At 36.9% G+C, this 14,529-nt stretch overlaps 1 protein-coding gene across 1 annotated transcript in view; it reads left to right on the top strand.

Moving 5' to 3' along the window:
• Window positions 1–14,529, top strand: part of ko (Stork-head domain-containing protein knockout) — a 269,884-nt gene that overhangs the window by 37,635 nt on the left and 217,720 nt on the right. The window lies entirely within an intron of this gene.

Consider the following 14,529-nt stretch of genomic DNA (forward strand, 5'->3'; position numbering starts at 1 on the left):
GATGGAAATTACAAGTCGTAGCCGTTACGATATAGTGTGCCCGCTTAACCCGTTGCATGGAATGGAATGTAATAATTATGGTCTCTTAAGATTAACAGTTTTTGTAGATCTATGGATAGAAGCTTCTTGCTTTTGCCGTAATACATTGTGGCAAAAAATACGGTTTATTAGTTTTTTAATTAGTTAAAACAGGATTATTTCACTCAAAATCGTTCACGCAAGGCCATGCTCACAGTATCGCCTGCCAAGATATTTATTCTGCAATGTCAGCCCTGCCGTAGGTTCGGCTATAAAACAGAGATCGCTAACATACATCTCTCTATGGAAGTTTATGGACTCTACATAGCTACTACAAAAATGTGATCCATTTTCAAATCTCTTTTAAAGTCAAACTACTAAAACATTTTGTGGATCTGTGTAGCCAGCCAGTGTAACTTTTTAATGCCTGGATCAACGAAGCTGGTAGCAAAATAGCTCCACTCTCAAAATATTTTAAAGTTCGAACGTTAACGTAGCCTGTAAAGCCAGCCAGTGCAGCTGTGTGCGTACTGCAGGGATGCGATCGATAAGCTCGTCTGCGGCACTGCGGTGGTCTGACCTTGCACTTGCTATTTTTAGAAGCGTTCTTCTTTTTCGGCTGTTATTATTTTACTTGTGGCATACTTAGCGGCCAGCTTGTTGGAGTTGTGTTCCATATTTGATTTTTTTAAAGATTTTGCATACCCATGCGGTTTGTGGCCAGTACCTACCAGAAATGTTCAGAGAGTGTAAAGTTTAAATAGTCACGTCAAAAAGGGAGGTCAGGATCAGGAATAGATGATATAATTATTATAAATGTACATAATTATGTAAACTCTTTATTGTACAAAGGATAAGAAACAAAATAAAATTGTCAAACTTTGAGACTTGACTTTGGGTTTGATTATTATAACAATTCTTGTACTATCTTCATCTGTAACTATGCCTTTACCTATATGACGAAATTGTTCCATTAACTTGTTTAATAAAGTAATATCACCAGTTCAGCAAGAACAGGACATAGCAAAAGGACAACAGCTCACTTACTGAATTAAGTTCTTAGTACTTAATACCCATACCCAACTAATACAACCAATTGCTTTGTCACCATGGTAGAGAAAAAGATAAGCTGGTCTCTACCCCGTTTCGAAAAATGCCTTCTTCGTGCGCAATTAATTAACTTTAAGGATTTTATTGATTGAAGCCGTGGTGGCCGAGCGGTTTTACCTATGGCCTCTCAAGCAGAGGATCGTGGGTTCAAACCCCGACTCGCACCTCTGAGTTTTTCGAAATTCATATGCGGAATTACATTTGAAATTTACCACGAGCTTTACGGTGAAGGGAAACATCGTGAGGAAACCTGCACAAACCTGCGAAGCAATTCAATGGTGTGTGTGAAGTTCCCAATCCGCATTGGGCCCGCGTGAGAACTACTGCCCAAGCCCTCTTCATTCTGAGGGGAGGCCTGTGCCCTGCAGTGGGATGATGATGATGAAGGATTGTATGTTCGCTAAATTTCAAGTTTCTTGCCGCAGCTGTTTAGGCTGTGGATTGGCTGTCAGTCAGTCACGTTACTCTTTTGTAGGTACAGTCAGCAGCAGAAGTGGATGAGCGATTACGGTGCTTAAAATGGTTCTACTGCCAAGGTAATATGGTGTGTAGATTGTTTTGAGCACCACGACCGCTCATCTACTTGCTGCTAACTGTAGATACAGATGTTTCAAGTCCCATCGCGTATTTAAACAATGAATGCCCTCGTCAAGGACTAATCCCGTAATTACTCCAACAATCAATTTCCCACGAATCTATCAAACTAGAGAAACTAACAGCTTTTACCCACCATAACTATAAATGGCACTAAAAACTACAATGACATTAAAACAATGCTCGTCGCGCGTCGCCGCCTGCACGGCCTTGGCCGTCGCTTCCGTCCTTTGAATGACTCATAATGATAGCCACCTTACTCGATCAGGGGTGTCTGTAAACTAAAAAACCGGCCAACATCTCTATAAGTATATAACATCGAACCGACTAGGTTTTGGTACCTGTTTAAGTTTATAAAGTAAGCCGTAAACAATCCATTCTGTCATTATCTATTCATTCTGTGATACCACATAAGTTCTAAGTTTATGTTATTATAATTAATTTATTTATTATTGTTTATTTATTATTACTAAATTAATGTATAGTTTATTTAGATACCATACTTATAGTTAATTATAAGTGTTAGCAATATGCAAACCTCTTACTAAAGATTAGGTACATGTGGTTATAAAATAGCATATTATGATGTATAAGTTAATTAATGTAATTAATTTTGGAATTGCCACGCCCCAACCGGGCATCGTTTTTATATTTTTTTGTAAAAGGTGTTGCAATAAATACATAAATACTGAATACTGAATCCGATTCTAGAACGATTCCTGTCTTAATTTTATACCTAATAGAGAACGGAACCCTTATATAATATATATAATAATTATATAATAACTTAAGTTTCGTATCAGTTCTGTACATTATCTACTACGCAAGAAAAAAAATTATTATTATTATACTTATCTAATTAAATGTCATGCGATTCTTTGAGATTATGGAGTTTAAAACGTTAGTGTTTGGTGTGATCTCATGATCTCGGTGATAAGTTGGGTTTACATGGACACACATACTTGCATGGACATGTAAGTATAGGACATGTAATCCTCTATCCGCCGTTTCGTGTTAAACGTATCAATTTCCGCTCGAACAGCTCTCTGAAGCGAACTGAAATGATTAATGTGCTCAAACCTTGAAGCGTGGAATATTATGATGAAAACCATAATATTATTAGTTCTAGTTTTCAGTCCATTCAATATAAAATTTTGTTTTTAATTTGCCCTCACATTTAAAAAAATCTAACACACTATACATGAACACGAATACAGCTGATAATAAAGTAGCGAAAGATTAAGTTCCAAAAAAAAAGCAAAATATCACAGTTACGATGTGAAATATTGTAAAAACTGTATACTTACATCTTTTTTTGTATTTTTGCGGCAAATATCTACATGCAATGCATTTTTTTGTATCTGAAAACTCTAAACCTTATTATTTTAAAAAGTGGTTCTGCGAGCCAGATGGCAACATAACAGAAAAAATATACAAAACTAAACTAAAAGCTACAAATCGAAGTAAACACTCCGTATTTAAGCTTTTACGGTACAGTGGAGGTATTTTGCCGAGAGCTCTTAGTCTGAGGGGCACTGTGGGTACCTAACAACCGAGCAACCAGAGTGCTCGGTACAGCATAAACATGGATTTGAATAAAAAATAGTGTTTGAAACTTATCTCTCTGTTTATATTTTTTGTATAGCTTTCACTGATTTTCGTCAATGATTTGCTGTGAATGGAGTTTTTGAATAGGTACTTTTTGCTTTAAATAATAACCAAATAAGTGCATGTCTTTATCTTGTGTAATTTACAGTTAAGGACCCTAATCATCATCATCATCATCAGCCCATAGCAGTCCACTGCTGGACATAAGCCTCCCCCAAAGAGCGCCATTGCGCCCTGTCCTCGGCTAGACGCATCCAGCTTCTACCAGCAGCCTTTCGCAGATCGTCACTCCACCTGGCTCGAGGGCGTCCTACACTACGTTTGCCAAGACGCAGGCTTCACTTAGAACTCGTTTACTCCAGCGGTTGTCGGTTCTTCGACACATATGACCAGCCCACTGCCACTTCAACTTGCTAATTCTCTGAGCTAGGACTCTAATAACTTTACATATTGTTGCCCCGATCAGAACCAACAACTATCCGCATCAAACGTCAAACCACAATACTACCGAACCATTTGTCACATTTAAAACCACTAAAAACATACTCAACTCAAAGTACCGGTATTTATATGTAGGTACATAAACAATTGCGTGTCTTGACCAATACAAATAAACACTTAATTACAAAATTGTGGGAAGACACTTTTCTTATGCACTCAATTATTTGTTTCTTTTGAAATGCGTTCTAAGAACTGTGGGTGTTAATAGTGTGATGCGAATATTAGCGTTGTTATATTACGAAAACGATAAATTGGTCAGTTTTTAATCGAGTGAATTTCATTAGTTGTTAAACTTTGGATGTTATGAAATGGTTAATGGCAGCCATGTTTCGGAAACCAAAGTTTTCTGTGGAGCTAGCGCTTTTAGTCAACTTTTGATAGGTTTTAAGATAGACACCGAGTGGAGGCCCACCACTAGAAAAGACGACCTGGCAGACTAGACGGCGACGGCGAAATGAACTGGACTTTTTACGTTCGTTACGTTTTAAGTTTTCTCTTTTCCTCCTATCTTTTTAGGGTTCCGGAGCCAAAATGGCAAAACCAGAACCCTTATAGTTTCGCCATGTCTATCCGTCCGCGGCTTTGCTCAGGGACTATCAATGCTAGAAAGCTGTAATTTTGCACGGATATATATGTAAACTATGACGACAAAACCAAAAAAGTTTTTTTTAGGGTATCTCCCATAGACGTACTGGGGTGATTTTTTTTTCTCATCCAACCCTATAGTGTGGGGTATCGTTTGATAGATCTTTTAAAACCATTAGGGGTTTGCTAAGAGAATTTTTTAATTCAGGGATTGGTTTGCGAAATATTCAACTTTAAAGTGCAAATTTTCATGAAAATCGAGTGTCCCCCCCTCTAAAATCTAAACCGGTGGGTGGAAAATTTTGAAAAAATTCAGGATGGTAAGTATATCAAACTTTCAAGGAAAACTATAACGGTTAAGTTTGCTCGAGAATTATTAGTAGTTTAAGAGTAAATAGCAGCCTAAGGTATAAAATATACCTAAACTATGGAAGATTCCGTATAAAATACGAAATTCTTAGAAAAATATTACTTGATTTTTTCGTAATGGCTACGGAACCCTATTTTGGGCGTGTCCGACACGCTCTTGGCCGGTTTTTGTTGTTTTCCCTGCTAATAGCACTATACATACTATAATGGCGTATAATTAATCAATGTAACAAAAATAAAGCATAGACTTTCTTTAAATGGACAACATATCAAAAATTGGTCACAATCGGTCAACATTTAGGGGATGAGAAACATCTACATTTTGATACGGATAAAATTCTACGAAGACAATTTTTTATATATGCATTATATGTATGCTCGTTGCATTTCCAAGGTGTAAAGAAAGCCATTTCCCACGCCGCTCGAAAACCTCTCAAATGTTTTACAGACCATTGAGTCGTTGATTCGTTTCGCAATTGTTTTACGAGCCATATTTTTCTTCGGATTACTATAACAGTATGTGAAAAAGCTAACGTAAAGGTCATTGACTGATGCTCACGTATTACACTGTTTTAAAATGAATCTTGAATACCTGTATCAGCGGATAGTTCGCTACCACTTAAGATAAAGTTTTTTCGTTAGAATTTTTGATTCGAAATGTAGTCCCGTCTTTAACGCGGTACACTTTGAAGATCCACCGAGAAATCGTCGAATTTAATAAAAAAAAAATAACACTGCGTAACTTGTTCAATTTGGCATCAAGGTGCCTTCTTTACAACATGAAGCTGTCTGAAAATGCTTTCAAATTGCTTTAAAAATTTAAGCCAACCTCGTGCCAACATTTATTTTGTTTCGCAATGAAGTAGCGACGTAACAAAAGATTAGCGTAAGAAACAATGCGGGACTTGGCAATGTTCTCTTCCGGGAGGATGTTTATCGACCACTGGTGCGACTTGGCGGTGCTTTTTCCCGGGGTAGATTAGTTAATATAATGTTTTATATATTTTCATGTACATAATAATGTAGGTTACCTACAGAATATGAACTTTTATGAAGGTAGTTAGTTTTATTAGAGCGATTTTTGGCAGAAACGTTGCAATTTGGTATTAGACCCTCTTTTGTCTTGATCTCTACTCGAAAGCTCAGTTTTAAGGGTAAAGTCAAAATATCTTTATTCAATTTAGGATAACAAGCACTCATGAATGTCAAAAATCTACCACCAGCACAAGTCTCACTGAACCTTGTTGGGTTTGTTTCTAAGCACTGTAAGTGTGTATAAATGAGGGCTATCGCGTATGAATTCGCTAGAAAGATTCAACCTCATTCAGTTCTTTTTTCAAATCATAGAAATGCTTCTCTGTGCAACGCTCCGGGATACAAATCAAATTTTAGCGATTCTCATTTAGTCATGCTATATTGTATGTGGCAAATTCCAATAGCACCAAGGGTGGAACTGACTTGTCAGCGATCAGCTTCCACCTACCATGACTAAGCGCAATCACTGAGGCGGCGAGCGAATTTCTAATGCATTGCGCGTGTTGCTAACTATAAAACGTGCGGTGAATGTGTCTACCGTGTAATGTACAGAGAATTTATTTGGCGTGTCGGCCGTGGACTAATCGAAGTCGGACCCTAACAGGGGTGCTATATTTTTAATAAAAAAAGTCACTCTGACTGTAGAAGGGATGCATTACAGATTGCATATTTGGGATTTATTGCGACTTATGAGAAATTAGGACCGTCTGTATGTTGAAGACTTAAAATTATTTAGATGCATGCAAACTACGTTGTTAATTTAATTTATATTTATTGGTTTGCCAACAAATATAATACCATTAAAATAACAAAAAGTCGATGGGTTGGTAAATATAAAATATTGCAATACATTCGTGACATTTTACTTTTTTTTTCTGCAACTAATAAATAATGATTAAATTATAGGAATTCAACTATAGTAATAACATTAAAAAAAAAACTTTATCGATTGTACAGTCACAGACATTAATATCGGAAAGAACAAACATGCACAAACAAATTTTGATACTCTATAACTGCTGTATGAATAGTGTTCAGTTGGATATTTTTAAGTCTTATCAGATATTATTTCCAGATACTTTACCCTATGTGGATTTTGAGCTTGGGTTTACGCTTTAAGGTATCTTTATAGCCCTTAATACTTGAATCAAAATATTTTGATTGGCATCAGATACCGACTACTATTTCCGCTTTCCAATAATAATCCACTACTAGAAATTCTTCGTGGGACGGCTCTGACATTTTTCAAAGTTATGTCTCCAGGCGTAGGCAGATTCACCTATCACCCAATCCATCAAACTACCGCCAAACACCACACCGATTGAATCCAAATCGATTAAACCAATCTAAATTGAAATCACACCAAAGGTTGTCAATTCATGACCAGAGCATAGAAAAGTTTAGCACAAGCTAGTTGTTATTTGAGCTTTAATAACAGCTATGTAAAGTTGATATTCCTTCTATATCGTCGGTGCAGTTGAATCATTTTTCTTTTTAATGGACATATTGTCATTCAGTAGAGGAAACTAGGCGGATGCACTGCGGCCAGGGAATCGCAACCGTTGGTTTAGCCATTATCCTCCCTGTTTGGGGCTTAAACCGCTATATTTAATAATAGAATTAACATAAACGTTAGGTAGTTGCATTTCATTGTGCGAATGTGGAATTTTGATTGAGCATTAGGTAAGTTCAGCCTACTTAGAGTTAGATAGTCTATCAGTTTTTAGTACAATTAAGTGTTTAATTGTATGTAAGTAACCTTAAATAAAATTGTCTTCAAATTTGCAAAAAGTTGAGTTTTCATACTTTTAGCGACCATATTGGCATGAAGCTTGCAAGCAAAAAAAAACAACTACTTCAAAATTATTTATTGAATCAGGCGTTACTTTGCGGAGGTCCATATATCAATGAACTAAAAAAAAACTTTGCTCACCCGCAACCTAGCATCTGGTAGCATGGTGTACGGCTGTGTTGCTTTGAAGATGAGCTACGGTTGAGTTCGAAACGCGCCAGTGTAGTGTGGTGGTGGTGATAGATGGGTTTGTGTGATTTGTGTGTGTTCTTACAGTGTGGAGGTGGAGGAACTGCATGAACACGCACATTTTGCATAAACTTAACTATCTTAAGGTCGCGGGTGAGCAAAGAAGTTCTTTTAGTTCATTTACTTCAAAATTGACCAGAATTACTTCATCATAATCATCATCATCATATCAGCCGTAAGACGTTCACTGTTGTACAAAATGTCTACTTCGTTTAAGTAAATCACTACGCTAAGCAATTAAAGTTCATCACACAGCTGTAATATTCTTTAGAATATCTTTTGATCATAGCCGCATGAGCTTATTAAAATGTAGCCTTTGTCCTTTTCACGCAGTCTCGTCACGTGTCACAATAATGAATGTAATTATAATAATTAGATAACAACGCATAATAAGGGTTGACCATGACTGTCCTTCTGTGGAGATTAAATGAACGTGTTATAATAATAATAAGGCTTTCTTTTATATTCCGATCAAACAGAATTTATTTTCTTCGCGTTACATTCTTTATATTTGATCTAGGTACGCATTTTCCTCCAAAAATAGTAAAGAACAGATTAGATTGGATAAATTCTTGCTTTATCTAAGTATAAATTTAAATCTGATTTCAATCCGATCATACAATTCACTCTACCCATTATTGTGACGTTTGTTCAAAAACTGAAACATAGAAAGTGTTGCCATACTTTTACAACTTTAGTTCTTCGACCAATATACTAAACAATCAAAGAAAAGGTTTTTGTAAGCTGGCAATTTGATCATTACCAGTTAAACTTGACCTGGCTTAGAGTATGCTTGGTGGGTCTTCAAAGTTCAAATGTTAATGGTCATGTAGTGAAAAGCGAATGTAGCGGATATAAAGGAGAATTAGCCGTGTGATTGCGGGTACGGTAAATCGGCACAATTATTTTTTGGTAATGAATGGTACTCCCACTGAGGTGTGATAGTTCATTCACACACGCAACATGATACTATTATTTAATCTGTGACATTTGGGACACGTTTTCGTTGTCACACGGTACGTTAAGTCTATAAAATAAACTGATCTACTCAGAAATAACGTTTTTACCAGTGACCCCTTTTCATGCACATTATTTTTTCAAATTAGCATTGTTAGTATAGCTTACCTACAGATCTTCGAAAAAGGCATTTTTTTTTACATGTTAGATTTCGTTATAATAAAATATTTAAGGAATTACTTGTTACTGTTTTTCGTTATTTAGGATTACAGCTCGCAAAATGCTATGTAATATTTGAATATTCAATTTTATTACGAGTTTTCGGTACTTAACACTTTCTAAGTGAAAATTATAGCCATGTTACTTTATATAAAACATACCAAAATAGTTTGTACGCCGTTTTTGCCAGTTTGCACTCGACTCCAATGCGATGTTATGATGTGAATGGTCATTTTACCGAGAAAAATACTTCAATATTTGTTTAAACATAGTATTTCAATAAAGCTGAGAATCGTAGCTCGAGCTCGGGCTCGCACTTCTGAGTGTCTTCGAATTTTTGAGCGAAGTTAAGTGAGTTTGCATATAACCGTAAAACTATTCCATGATGTGTGTGAAGTTGCTGATTTGCATTGGGCTCCCGTGGGAAATACAGCGCAAGTTCTATCTCATTCTAAGAGGTGGTCTGTCGCCATCAGTGGGACCTGTACAGGAGATATTAGTATTTTTATAGAGATCGCCTTACCTACATTGTAAAACATGTCTTCACAAGAGTTCGTGTTTTGCCCTATCTTCTCCGAGTTCAATGGAAACACGCATCACAATACGGTACACTAGCAAGATGAAAGTGATATTCGGCACCCACTCACTCTTCAGCGATCTAGTTCACCTTAATCTACCTTTGGTCAACCAAAATAGGCCGCTTTTTATGAACACGTTGTTAGCTTTTGTTTTGCGAATGTGAGAATGTGTGGGATTTCGATGTGTTACTTTTTTTTAATGAGATTTGTCAAATTAAATGGCCAGTTATTTTTTATGTTGGTAATATTGTTACTGGCTAGAAGAATAGAAGCCTCTGACACGATAAAACTTTATGGTTAAAGTGGAGAATGATTTTTTAATTTTGGATAAAATTACTGCCATCTTCTATTATCTGGTACCAGCTAACCGTTATATATTAGCACGGAGAATACTCGTAGTTCTCGAGTGGAGACCGCGGATCGGCAAGCGCAGCGTAGGACGTCCACCAACGAGATAGACAGATGACCTGAGGGCCTACTCCGAAATTTGAAAATCGAAGTTCGTATCGTACCATCCCTCATACTCTCGTATTGAACAGTGTAAGCGTCAGAAGGAATTCGAATTTCGGAGTAGCCTCGCTGATTAAAGCCGCGGGTTCACGGTGGATGCAAGCTGCTGCCAACAGAAGCAACTGGAGGTCTATGGGGGAGGCCTATGCCCAACAGTGGACGTCCTTCGGCTGAGATGATGAGTTTAATCCTTCTGATTCGATCTAATTTCATCTGTTGTTCAAACTACATAGGTATCTGAACCAAATTTCACCAGAAGGTGGAGAAATATACGATTTGCTAGATTTGAAAAAGTTGCGTAACTACTCACGAATATTGAAAGTTAAATTAAAACTTTCATAAAAAAAATACATGTATCAATCCACCCCGAAAACAATAATCGCAATTTGTTCAGCTTAGTTAAAAATAAATTGGAGATGACCCAAATGATGATGCAAAAACATTACACTCATAATGTATTTGTTACACAACCTGAATTGGCGCTTACTCCGTTATAATGGACAATAGAGGTCCAGTGTGGCACGACCTTAATTCCCAAAATGGCGGCATGCCGCAATTTATAACTGGCTGGCACGCGATTGGTTAAGGAATTTGAAAAAGGAAGTTGTTTTATAACCGTTCTTGTGATCGATTGGCGACGCGATCAAAAATGACGTAGGTATCTCTAACGGGCACAAGATTAACATTACCTATTGATCATACCGATGGGTTTTTTTTTAACGCAGCCCTTAACTAGTCAGTAATAAAAGGTTAAATTAACACCAGAAACATGAATATAGCGAAACAATACAATTTGACTCTACTTTCTACGAAACACGTCACTGATGATAAAATCGTGTAATATTTATATAAGTAAATTAATACTATACAGAAACAATTTGAAAATAGTTTTATACTACGAGCTATTGTCGTTCGTGTTGGATATAAAAAACTCTAACAAGCCTTTTCACAATTTGTTACGTTTTTTACATCATAATAGACGCTGTCTATTAGACTGCCCATGTCAAAACATGAATACATTACAAAAACAAATAACAATTAAATAGGATTCGCGCTGTCATCGTTCATCCAGCATTACCTCTCATATTTCGTTTTATATAATTTTTTTACCGTACACCGGCAAAACCTACTAGACACTGGCAAAATTGTCCTCCAATGGACAGAGCCATATTTTTCTTAAAAAAAACAACAATCAAATAGATGTAAGCGGTTTAACAACAAGTAATAGGGCAGTTGACTTCATAAAACAATAATTCCAAGAAACGACTCTATTATAATATTATTAACTAACAGCCTTTTAACAGGTACTCGTATGGGTATTGGGTAGTCCTTAAGATCTAGACATGGGTCACCAGCTTTGTTGTTCTGAATATTATAAAAAGGTCCCGGCTCACCATAACGTGGTTTAAAAACCATCTATACAACATTCATTAGACATTAGCAAAAAATGGCAAAAAAATCAAGTTTATTGTATGGGAGCCCCCCTCAAATATTTTATTCTGTTTTTAGTATTTTTTGTTATAGCGGCCACGGTTATACATAATCTGTGAAAATTTCGGACAGCGGTCTTAGTAATAGGGTTTCCATTTTTACCCTTTGGATACGGAACCCTAACCAGCACTGATTTTCCACCGGGCCATAGAAAAGTGAAATATGGAAGGCCACACAAAACAGACCCAAAAATAGTTAGTATAATATAATAAAGTAAAACAAACACATAACATTACATAGTAACATTAAATGATTGGTGTGGAATCTAACCTATTTAAATGGGCCAATCAACTATTTTACAGACACTTTGGGCGTCTCCTGCGTTACCAAAATCGTCTGTAGCGTTACCAAAAACTCGTACTTCCAACAAGATATTTCACGGTTTAATAGCTTAAACTTACGTAGGATGGCATGTATTCATGTACACCATCTATTAAAGTACAGAAAAAACATGTTTACTTACAAAAATCTGCTATTGTTTGAAAAATGTCGCGGACAGATTAGTGTCGGTAAAAAAGTTGATTGGCCCAAATATTCCAATATCAAATTGACTGTCGCAAAATATAGTGAAACAAGCGAAACATTGGACACAATTTTATACATTACATTTTCATTACGTAACGATATAAATGCTTGTGGTAAGTTGATAACCATCCAAGGTACATACCTACAGCCTTATTCATAAAAAATCCTTAATTGAGGTTTGATCGGTCTGTTACTTAGCAGACTGATTAAGCTTGTTAGACGGTTGTCAAGAAGTATGATTCATAAACGCTTGCTAGCAGTCTGCTAGTTGTTGAGCCGCTGATAGACTGATTAGACTCGTTATGTTGGCCACCTTGACAAATCAAAGACAAAAAATGGCCTAATCGATAATTAAAAAAAAAAAAGTTGACAGCAGTGACAGCAAATTAGCAGGAAAAAAAAAAAAGCGAGAAGTTTCCCGCCATTTCCGATCCGCATGTTGTGCAAAAAGCCATAATTGTGTTAATCATCCTATTTTTTTTTCATACTTATTGCTAATTTATTGCTGCTAATTTAGAGGATTTTTAAATACAAATTCCTGAAAATATTTTTCCTGGTTTTTTTTAATCTTTGCGTAACTTCACCCTTCACTAAAATATCTTCGGTATGGTTTTTTGCTCTTGTCAAAGTCAGCTGTTCAAACTTGTGCGGCCATTTTGTGACTTAGCAGGGAGATAAAGGAGGTCTACGGTCCGCTAACTTTAGCAGAGCCTTGATCGACTGATTAGCGCTAACAGACGTTTATGAATCATGTTTTTTAGCATCGGGCCTTCAAGGAGCCTTCAAGGAGGCTCTAACTTTTTATGAATAAGGCTGTTAGTCGCTGCAAATTTTAATATCCATTTAGACTATAATAGTGGCTAAGCCTTATGAAATAAGGACGTGGAGTGTGAAAGTGCGTGTACAAGTAACGACTGCGATTATGGTAATGAGTCTAAGCTGCAGGGCTACTACGAAACTCAAAACTCGAAGTTCGTGCCGTACCGTCCCTCTCGCTCTCGTATTAAACAGTATAAGTGTCAGAGGGACCGCACGACACGAACTTCGAGTTTCGAGTTTCGTAGTAGCCCTGCTGTCCTGCGAATACCTGGTTTATACAATTAGCCTTCCGCTATGCTTTTAACCATAACGCTTTGCGTATAATAAACTCCATAGAAATGTCCAATGTGCTTGGCCCTAAAGTTTACCAGTGTTAAGCAACTTTCTTAAAGTATTAGTTGTTATTGTCACTAGTACTTGTTAGATAATGCTGGTGTGATAATATTTATATTAAACGCACAGTTTCTGCTTCCCGATTTTAGTGCCAGTCCACCACCTCCAAGTTTTAAATTCATGGCGAAATTTCTCAATGTGTTTTCTACAGAGTTACTATTTTGTTAATTTGCGAATTATTATCATCATCTTCGTCGTTATCTGCCAGAAGCCACTGCTGAACAAAGTCCCTTAGAACGCCACAATGAACGAAACTCGCCACTTGCATCCACCGGTTGCCGCAACTCTCACGACGACAGTTAGTCCACCTAGTTACTAGGTCCTAGTGGGAGGCCTGCAAACGCTTCATCTTCCAATTCGTGGTCGCCAATTGAGGAGTCATCTCCCCCAACAACGGTTATATGCTGTCCTTCGAGCGATGTTTTAGTTACTGTATATTTAGGGAAAGATACTAAATATATAAAGACTCTCAATGGCTTACCTAAAAATTTGTACGGACCCCTCGGTGCGCGTGTCCAGCTCGCTTTATGAACAAGGTTACTAACCATCAAAAATTAGTCTTCAGTACGCCAAATTATGCAGCCAACTTATCCAGCGTTTGTCATACCCGTGAAAGGACGTGCCTCAAGCCTTGTTCTCAAACTGTATGGTCAAGGGCCGAGAGACGTGGAAATCGTTTGTTCGCGCAACTATTGTCTTTTGTTCAGTCGGTTACGGCTTTAATTTTAAAGATGGCGCGAAGACAATTTGTAGCGGCGCCGACGCAGAAATGGTAGGGCCTTGACTTAAATTTTGGAGTTGGTGTTTCACAGGACAATGTACGTTTTTGGGGTCCTTGCTCAAAAAAAGAAAAATGGACTCCTCGCTTCGTCATATCTGTCTGTTTGTTGGCTTAGTTCAGTGTCTCTTAGTATTACAAAGTTCTAATTGCGGTTTTGTACAAGATTATTTATTAGAACAGAAAACAGTAAATAACAATTAAATGATATCTATATACTGTTTATTTATATGGTGTGCACTGAGCAGTGCCGTCATTTTATACAGGTCAAAAATATTGGAGTGTCTTAACCGTTTGAAAATATTATTAACTAGGTATGTTGCTGCTACAATGCAACATAAATTGACAGCGAAAGATAGTAAAATGTAAGCATATCTTTAGCGTGGACTGTAGACACA

The sequence above is a fragment of the Choristoneura fumiferana genome, chromosome 12, assembly GCF_025370935.1.
Source record: "Choristoneura fumiferana chromosome 12, NRCan_CFum_1, whole genome shotgun sequence".
NCBI classification, from domain to species: Eukaryota; Metazoa; Arthropoda; class Insecta; order Lepidoptera; family Tortricidae; genus Choristoneura; species Choristoneura fumiferana.